This window comes from Arvicanthis niloticus, chromosome X (assembly GCF_011762505.2).
Source record: "Arvicanthis niloticus isolate mArvNil1 chromosome X, mArvNil1.pat.X, whole genome shotgun sequence".
Classification (NCBI taxonomy): Eukaryota; Metazoa; Chordata; class Mammalia; order Rodentia; family Muridae; genus Arvicanthis; species Arvicanthis niloticus.
In genome coordinates, this window is record NC_047679.1 from 115812809 (window position 1) to 115822969 (window position 10161).

Consider the following 10161-nt stretch of genomic DNA (forward strand, 5'->3'; position numbering starts at 1 on the left):
GAATCAGTATATTTCTTTTTATAAGACAACCATTTTTATGATTTTAATTCTTGTAATCCATGTGCATGGGCAGTCTCTCCATCTTCTAGTTCTTCAATCTCTTTCTTCAGCAGTAAATTTGCTTTGTAAGGACACTTGATTTATGCTTCAATCATATTGAGTTTAAGATCTTAATTATATTATTGATTTCATTGAAATAGGTCTAAGACTTTGTGACTTTAACCCCTTTTTTGAAATATAAATTTTTGAAAATCTCTGAACCATTTTCTCTGGATTTCATTAGGATGTTGTTAACATTTCACCATAAAGTCTAATTTCATTAGAATTTCTTCTTCTTTCTTTCTGGTTAGTTTGACTGGGGACTTTTAGGTATGTTTGTAATTTCAAAGAACCAGTTGTTTGAATGAGTACTTGGTTAAGGTCTGCTTTGTGGCCTATAATGTGGTCAGTTTAGAGAGGGTTCCAGGAGATTTTGCAAAGAATATGTATTACACATTTGATAGGTAGACTTTTCTATAGATATCTATTACATCTCATTGGTCCATGGTATAATTCAGCTCTGAAATTTCCTTGTTGAGTTACTTATAAATACAATAATGAAGTATTAGGATCTCTACAGGACCTTTTATGTTTTCCAGATATTCTTTTATAAAACTGGAAGAACCAACATTTGGTGCACCTATATTTTAAAATGATATATTCTTTCTTTACTTTTATTAGTGTGTATCAGTCTATTAAAAACATCACTTCTGGTTAATTTTGGCCTTAGGTAGATTTTATCAGACAACAGACTAACTATGCAGTTGAATTTCAGCTACCATTTTTTAGGAGACTGATTTCTCTACTTTAGCTGTTATCTCTATGACAGTGCCTCACTATGTAATCCTGGCTAGGCTGAAACTCAAAGAGATCTCTCTGTCTCTGTATCTAAGTGCTGAGGTTAAAGTCATGTATAATTACAATTTATTGCTGCTATGTATTTTAAATCCCAGTAAATCTGAGTCCTTTAAATGGTTAGTTGAGACTATTTGCATTCAAGGTTGTGATTAAAAAGGGTTTCCCAATTTCTATGATTTCTTAGTTGTTCTGGTTGATTGGATTATTGTCTTCCTTCCCTGTTAGTATTAGAGTTGCAGATATACTGTAGTAAATATGATGAATTCATTTGTTCATCTGTCCCAAAGCCATTTATTCTTTTCTGTGACTTTGTGACTTAGATTATCTTTCTTCTTCCTTTGTGTATAGACTTCTCTTAAGTGTTTTCTAAAGTGCTAGTTTGCTTGTTATAAATTGTTTTACTTTATGTATGTATTGAAGTATTATTACTTCTTTTTGGGGGGTAGGGTCTTGACTTTTTTATTCTTTCTGTACAAAGACTAGCATGATTAGTTTCACTGGGTAGACAGTCTTGAATAATCCATTTAAGGTCACTTAGTCCAACTGAATGAAGCCTATGGCTTTTGCTTACTGACAAAAACACTGACAGCACATGTTCATCCTGTATTTCTGGATCAGATCATGGCAGTTAGAGCAGAGGCAGCAAGAGCAAGAACCGTGGCTGATCTTCCTAGGGTGACTCCAGTAGAGCTGCTGGTGACCCATCTTCCCTTTAGATGGCCAAAGAAGAAAAAGGCATGTTATTACTTCTTTATTAAGTTCAAAATTTTAATTTGCTGCTTATTGCAATATTGGTTGGTGGTTTAGTCCCTGGGAGCTCTGGGTGGTCAAGTTAGTTGCTATTGTTCTTATGGGGTGGCAATCCTCTTCAGCTTTTTCAGTCTTTCCCCGAGCTCTTCCATTGGAATCCCCAGGCTCAGTCTGATGGTTGGAGGGTTGGTCATGAGTATCTGCATCTGTATTGGTCAGGTGCTGGTAGAACCTCTCAGGGAACAGCCATATCAGGCTCCTGTCAGCAAGGGCTTCTTAGCATCAGCAAAAGTGTTGGGGGTTGATGTATGCAGATGGGATGGATCCCTAGGTGGGGTGGTCTGTGGATAGCCTTTCCTTCAGTCTCTGTTCCATTTTTTTGTCCCTGTCTTTCCTTTGGACAGGAGCAATTCTGGATTAACAATTTTGAGATGTGTGGGAGGCCCTATCCCTCAATTGAGGGCCATGCCTATCTACTGGAGTTGATCTCTGTGGTTTTATCTCCCCTTTGTTGGGTACTTTGGCTAAGCCACTGCCATTGGCTCCTTGTAACCTCTTGCTTCCCTGGAGTCTGTTTTTCTACCACCTTGACTGGTTATCTTTTGTACAGATCACAAATGAGTGGGGGTGAGGTGGGCATAGTTTGCTAGTCTATAGAATTCTAGCAATTTATGTCTTATGTTTTGCTAACTGAGAAATGATCCTCCGTGGGATTCTAAATTCTGCCAGATTTCTCAGTTTAAGACCTTATTACCACTACCTGCCAGTTGCAACTTCTTTTCTCTTGTTTTGGGGATCATATTTTCCAAGCAGGGCTTTCTGTGTCTGAGGAGCTGAGAGGTTATGGAAGACCTCCCTATGCTTGTGTACTCTTGGATAATGCATTATTGGGTCTTTAAACTGTTGTTGATTTGGTTATGGTTTTTCCACCTGGGAACATTCCTGTCTGTGGGGAGCTAACAGAAGGCGGCTATCATCCTTGCAGCCATCTTGAGCCATATACCCTGATAAGAGATTTGATTACAATAGCTTACAACAGCTGAGAACACTCTGATAACATCTTGCTTTAGATACCCAGGATCTTCCCTTGGGTGTGTGAGGCTTAAAGTTGTGATTTAGAGCATTGACATTGACAGAACGGTCCAAGACATTTTGGCCCCCAATGTGGGGTAAAGGGGCTCTCAACATTTCTGGGCCCCCGGGCTGCAACACGTGTCCACTGGGGAGATTGTTTGGTTCACTTTTTAGTCTCCTGTTCTCATCTACCAAGATACTGGTAGGACTGGTTCTTTGGTGGCTATAGTCTCCATGGTGCTGCTGAAGAAACTTGATTTCAGGCTCCTGAATCATCCTTCTTCCACCATCTAAACAGCCTGTGTTCCTCTAGAGGTCTTGCCATCCATGGTGTATGTAGCCCAGTCAGTCTCTTTACAGATAATGGTTTTTATAGCACTGGTAGTCAACAATGGAGCACCTCTCTAGCAAGCTGTCAGTGCTCCAACTCTATGCAAGCAATGTGCCATGGCTGGGTTAACAGCTCCCAATGGCTATTACTCTATGGAGGAAATCTCTTCTGGGCTTTTTTTTGTTTGATCTTTCTCTCATAGAAATAGAATCCATTGGTTTGTTGGTCAGTTTCTTTGTCCTGACTCTTCTCTTTCACTGGGCCATATCAGCAGTATCTAATTTTCAATCTTACCTGGACATCATGGTGAAATGATTTGAAGCCCATGCATAATTTTCTGGAACATAATATATTGTTATTAATTATAATGGCTATGCTGTCCATAGAGCTCTTGAGATTGTTCCTTCTATCATTGAACTTAAACCCTTTGACCAACATTAACTTAACACTTGGGAAAGAGAAAGAACATTCTTAAATCTGTGTTGTCTGCATAGTCAGTCTTGATTAATGCCATTGACATATAAAGAACCTTCCATATCATAAGAAATCTTATAATGTGTTATTGGAGCTATTGATGTGAGCAAATAAAAACCCGGGTTCTCTTAACTATGGAGCCATATCAAGAGATCATTTTTAAGATCATTTAACTCTTTTCCTCTCTTCTCTCTCTCTCTCTCTCTCTCTCTCTCTCTCTCTCTCTCTCTCTCTCTCTCTCTCTCTGTGTGTGTGTGTGTAAGCCAGAAGAGGAGGCTGAATCTTCTGAATATGCATTTATAGGAGGTTGTGAACTGCCCATTGTGGATTCTGGGCACTGCACTTGGGTCCTCTAGAAGAGGAATAAATACTCTTAGTACTGGACACATCTCTGTAGTCCTTAACATCAGATTTGTTTTGCAATTTTCTTTTGAAACTCACTTATGGGTTTCTGATTGTGAGATTTGTAGTTGACAACATCTTGTCATTATGCTAGAAGTCTTTTCAACAAGATATTTACGCCTTTGTCCTGTACTGAAATATCAGGGTGTTAGCAAGGAATGAAACAAAGTGTAATGCTCTTTTCTTGTTATTGAAAGAATGTTATTGATGCCTAATACATCATGAATAGAGGAGGAAATTGGATTCTATTCTTAGTCCATTTTTAATGAACTAACTTCACAAAAATACTTAGTCTTCATTACACCTTCTCCTATGTTTATTGTAGGAGCAACAGAGTAAGTCTTCTGATAAGAACCAATTATCATACACAACACCTTTTAATTTTATAATTCATTTGGTCCAACTTGAAGATGAGAAAATTAGAACCAAAATTGGCAGGGAGCAATTAACTTAATTATAATTATCCTAGCTTAATGAAAATAGTGAATAACTTTGAAATCAGAAATAGAATGAATACAGATCACAGCTAGATATAGGTATCTATCTAAGGACTAGGTTAGCCTATCAGTCTGCTTTATATTTTAAATATTTGCTATATTTAAGGCCTCAGTGCAGCTGTGTGTGTGTCTGAACTAACTCTCTCTCTCTCTCTCTCTCTCTCTCTCTCTCTCTCTCTCTCTCTCTCTCTGTGTGTGTGTGTGTGTGTGTGTGTGTGTGTGTGTGTGACTGTAAGAAGTCTGGTAGTAGGGAGGCGAGTCAGAAACATTTTCTTGAATTCAGTTGAGCATACTATGTGAAGGAAGAGAGAAAAGTTGAATTTTGTCAAAATACCAAGGTTATTTATTTGCTAACTGCCAATTGCATTCAGTTTAGTTGCTTGGCTATTTTCAAAATGTCTGAATACAACCATTTATTTAAAACCTCAAGCACTCTGATTGAATATGGCTGGCAGCTACAGATGTGGACTACTTTCTTCTGATTTCCTTTTCCCATCACCTCAAATATTTTTTTATGTATTTATGGTGAGAACATTTAAAATAGCTTCAGCTGTGTTGAAATACATAATACATTATTATTAACGATAGTTATGCTGTTCAATAGAACACTGGCCTCCCATATAACTGTAACTTCATACATTGATCAACATTTCCCTTTCCTTGCCTACCACCAACTTAACCCCAGCTTCTGGTAATCACCAGTATTCTCTCTACTTTTATGAAATCAGCATTTTTAGGTTACATATGTCTCAGTTAGCTTTAGTTGTCAACTTGCTTAGCCTAGAGCAGGGGGTCTCACCTTTCCTAATGCTGTGACCCTTGCAATACAGTTCTTCGTGTTATGATAGCACCAACCATAACATTCTTTTGTTGATATTTTTTTCAGACGAGGGGTTTATTTTATTTATTTTTGTTTCTTAAGTTTTTATTGGCTATTTTATTTGTTTACATTTCAAATGTTATCCCCTTTCCTGGTTTCCCTTCCAGTAACCCCTACCCACTCCTCCCTCCCCATGCTTCTATGAGGGTGCTCACCCACCCACCCACTCACCCACTCCCACCTTCCCACACTGCCAATCCCCTACTCTGGGGCATCGAACTGAGCTTTCCCAGGACCAATGGCTTTGTTGATATTTTATAAGTGTATGTTTTGCTAACTTTATGACTCATAGCATAAATATCTGACATGCAGGGTATCTAATATTCCACTCGCAAAGGGGCTGTGACCCACAGGTTGAGACCAGTGTCCTAGAGGCATGTAAAAATGGATTCTCAATTGAGAAATTGCTCAAATCAGTTTGGACTGTAGGCATGTCTGCAGAAGATTGTGTCTTGAGGCCTGGCTTGTGAGGTTTCAGAGAGAAGCAAAGACCATGAGAACTGGGACAGGAGCCATTTGTATGTTATTTGGTTAAGAATCTTTGTGTGCTAATCAACTGGAATTGGATAAAAAGCTGTGACTAATAAGAAATCGCTGCAGTTAGTGTGTGTGTGTGTGTGTGTGTGTGTGTGTGTGTGTGTGCGCGCGCGCACGTCTCCGCGCGCACTTCATTGGAACAATAGGGTACTGATTAGGCTGGGGGCAAAGAACTAGCAATGATAAATAAGAGATCAGATCTATTAATGTGAAATCTTCTGTGTTTCCTTGAGACAATAGAAAGTATTTCCTTGGGGTTAACACACAATGCTGTGGTCTAAGGGGGCTAAGGCTATATCACAAGCTGTAAACTGACCTTGGAAATCCAAGAGTTGATCCTGTGCTGCTGGTTTTGGGGGATATGAGAAATGGAAGATTGACTGGTCTATCTGTGGAGAGCCTTGCTACATTGGTTTAGGATTGGAGTACTTGCAGAGATCCTGAGAGGCCATTGCAGAAGCATCAATTGCAGTGGAGATCCCAGAATACTGGACTTTCCCAGATATCTGCAATATGTGTGAAGTAGATCTGCCTTAAGTGTACAAGACAAGCTATGTGTACTGCAGGTGGGAGACCCGAAGATTGAGACTGCCTAAGTTTTTTGGAGGCAGAAACCTACAAAGTGAGTGAATCTTAGAGTTGAAGGATACTTGGATTTTCATTGCTGGAATTTGGTGTTCTCTGATTGAGTTGTTCCTGTGCCTTGGCACTCTTTGGAATAAGTATTTAACTTGTTTTCTATAGACAAGAGCCCATTGTTAAAAGACTCTACTTTCAAAGAGGCAATAAACTTTTAAAACCTTGGGATTTTTAAGACCTGTGGGACTTAGAAAAGTGTGATGTGTTTCATATTATGAAAGTCACACAAGGCTTTGAGGAAAAAAGAATAAATGGTTATGCCTCAATGCTGAATGTTTTTGTGTCAAGTTGACAAGGCATAGTATACCAGTTATCTTTATTGTTACTTTGACACAACCTAGAGTCCCCTGAGGAGGGAGTCTCAATTGAGGAACTGCCCAAATCATGTTGGCCTGTGGGCATGTCTGTGGAGGGGTGGGGATTAGCAGGTAGTCTTGATTGTTAATTGATATAGGAGGACTGTTTTAGTCAAGGGTTAGTCAAGGGTTTGTATTCCTTCACAAACTTCATGACCAAGAAGCAAGTTGGGGAGGAAAGGGTTTATTCATCTTACACTTCCACATTGCTGTTCATCACCAAAGGAAGTCAGGACAGGAACTCACATAGGGCAGGAACCTGGAGGCAGGAGCTGATGCAGAGGCCATGGAGGGATGTTACTTACTGGTTTGCTTCCCCTGGCTTGCTCAGCTTGCTTTCTTATAGAACCCAGGACTACCAGACCAGGGATGGCACCACCCACAATGGGTCCTCCCCCCTTAATCACTAACTGAGAAAATGCCTTACAGCTGGATCTCATGGAGGCATTTCCTCAAGGGAGGCTCCTTTCTCTGTGATAACTCCAGCTTTCGTCAAGTTAACAAACAAAACCAGCTAGTACAAGGACCTAGTCCACTGTGTGTGGTATCAGTTCTTTGGACAGGTAGTCCTGAGCTGTAGAAGAGGGCTAAGCAAGAGCTGGACAGTGAGTCAGCAAGCTGCGCAGCATTTCTCCAAGGTTTCAGTTTCAATTCCCTGCTTGAGTGCCCGCATTGACTCCCTCAATGATGGTCTGTAACTAGGCTGAAAGGAATGCATTCCTTCCCCACCTTGCTTTTGTTACTCATGTTTTAATCACAGCATCAGAAAAGAAACAGGAACACTACCCTACGCATGAGCACATTGAGATACTTCTTTTCTCTGCCTGGTTTGTTTAAGCTAATGTAGTGACCTAGAGTTCCATTCATGTTGCTGTACATGGCAGGATTTAATTTTGTCTTTAATTATTCGGTGGTATCTCATTATGCATGTGTAGCATTTTTCGTTGTCCATTTGTTAGTCAGTGGACACTTAGGTTGTCTTCATTTATTAGCTAATTAACATCCTTAGTAACAGCTAGCATCCTCACCAGAGGCTTCCTTTGCACCAGCCACATCTCTTTCTGGTTTGTTTGTTGTCCAAATAGAAAAAAAAACCTTTTGATTATGTTACATGGTAGAAAATCAGTCCTAACATTTCTGCTGTTTGTGATCTGCAAAATACATACAATACTTAAGTATTTTGGATTAATGAGAAGTTTGTTGGCCCTGAAATGCTTTATTACATTTCATTTTGCATACTATAGAAACATGATTTTCCTATCAAAATACTGAAGATCTTGTGTGCAAATATTTCCTGAAGCAAAGCAACAAGTAGTTATTTCGGTGCCTACTTTGTGTATATATGGTATATGTGAGTGTACACATGTATGTGTGTGGGGGAGGGGGTATGTGTATGCCTGCTAGTTTGTGTGAATGCCAAAGATCAATGTTTAGTATCTTGACCATTTTTTTTTTTTTTTTAGATAATCTCTGTCTGAACCTGAAGTTTTCCTATCAGTGGAGTTAAAGGTACACAATATCATGGTTGACTCTCTATGTGGTCACCAAGCACAAAACTAATATAGTCATGCTTTCACAGTGAAATACTTTGCAGACTGTCATCTCCTGAGCTCTGAGGCCTGCTTTTGGTCTCATCCCTGCAGCTTAACTTTATTTTTTGTGGATTCTAGAGAATGGAGAGAGATGCCATTATTCTATCTAATGAGAGAAATGCATGCTATTAGACTTGGAAATATTTTTCAGTTTTATTTTTTGAAACAGAATCTCATGTATCCAATACTGGCCTAGAAAGCACTGTGCAGCTGAGGATGACTTTGAACTTCTGGTCTTCTTGCCTCTGTCTTCATAGTGCTCTGGTTATACTTGTGTACCACAACTGTTGGTTTATAATTTGCTGCACATGTGAATATGAGCATCATGAGAGCTAGGCAAGTTTTTAACAATCCTTAATTCTCCTTTAGAAGGAAGCAATAAGAGGCCATGGATGATAATTCTCACAGGTGCTTCTCATATACCTTCCTGGGCTGAGATCATGAGTCCGGACCCTTGGAACATTAAAAAAGACCACAAGAGAAACTCCTAGACAATCGTTAGGATTATCTGCAAACTAGCAATAGTCTTGGTGCTTTTCTTAATCACAGGAGGATAAGACTTGAACTTTCCAAAGTTTCCCAGCTATAAATGAAAAAAAATCCCACTCTGATACACTTCAACTAAGTGCTGTTTCTCTTAGTAATTGGCTTCCTGGAAGGTAAATCGGTGCTCCTTTAGCAATCCAAGACCAAGTGAGTACTGGCCAAGGGAAGATGAAATGTAGCACATTTAGTGGTTCATTTAAAAACAGGATCTTCTAGCTGAGAGTCCTCATGAATCAGACACATGAATCACCCAGCCTATCCTGTTTATTGCAAATTGACCCTGACAACAAATAGAAAATCAATCATTAATTTTCACACTCTACGTTTGATAAACATTTTCATTTGAAGGTAGTACTGGTCATAATAACAATAATGACACCTTATCTTGTTATTTTTCAGTCTTTTCCTATGTTCTCCTTATATGTTCTCTAAATTATGAGTGAAATGTTTGACGTTTTTGTTTTTAAGATAAGGTAATTCTATGCACTCTACAGGCCTAGACCTCGCTGTGTAGCTCAAGTTGACCTAGAACTTACAGTCACCATTTTACTGCCTTCCAAATGCTGTGGTTGCAGGTGAGTTACACCTGGCATAAGTATGATATTTTGTAACTAATGTAAAATCACAGTTAGAAAGAGACAAAAAGTCACAGGCACTTTAACTCTACAATGGTTAGCCCTGAGTACTTATATCTAAACCAATATGGATGGCATTTCCCAGAATCTAGAGTTTTTATTTGAAGTGATGCTGGCTGAGAAAAGGTGATGTTTCTGTCCTGTGAATTGTGATATAACAGGTTTCAAGTAACTTGTGGGCCTGTTAATGCTTTGTTAGCACAACACTAAGCAGTAGCATGGCTACTTTCCAGTCAGTTGTTACATGCACTGAAGACTAAAGGTTAAAGTTTCACTGGGGCTCCCTCCATGACTTTGAAGAGATGGGTCATTATCCATAGAAAGCATAGGCAGTGTAAACTGCCTCAGTTTCATTTTCCTGGTTTGTCAGGGTGAATACCTGGAAGTAGTTACTATGGACATTCAATAGACGTGATAGCAAGCACAGGCCTCACCAGCAGGTGTCTTGAATTATCTTCTTGTAGAAGAAGTCAGATCTGTCTTGAAGCCCTTCAGTCAGGCCCTGTTACTCAGTTTGGAAGGTTCTGTGTCTACTAATGTGGTTCTTTCTA

The 10161-nt window shown here is 39.3% G+C and overlaps 1 pseudogene; it reads right to left on the reverse strand.

The window, feature by feature from the left end:
* Positions 1–1431: 1431 nt before the first annotated feature.
* LOC117695501 (small ribosomal subunit protein uS14 pseudogene) lies at positions 1432–1602 on the reverse strand (annotated as a pseudogene).
* Between the last annotated feature and the right edge of the window lie 8559 nt (positions 1603–10161).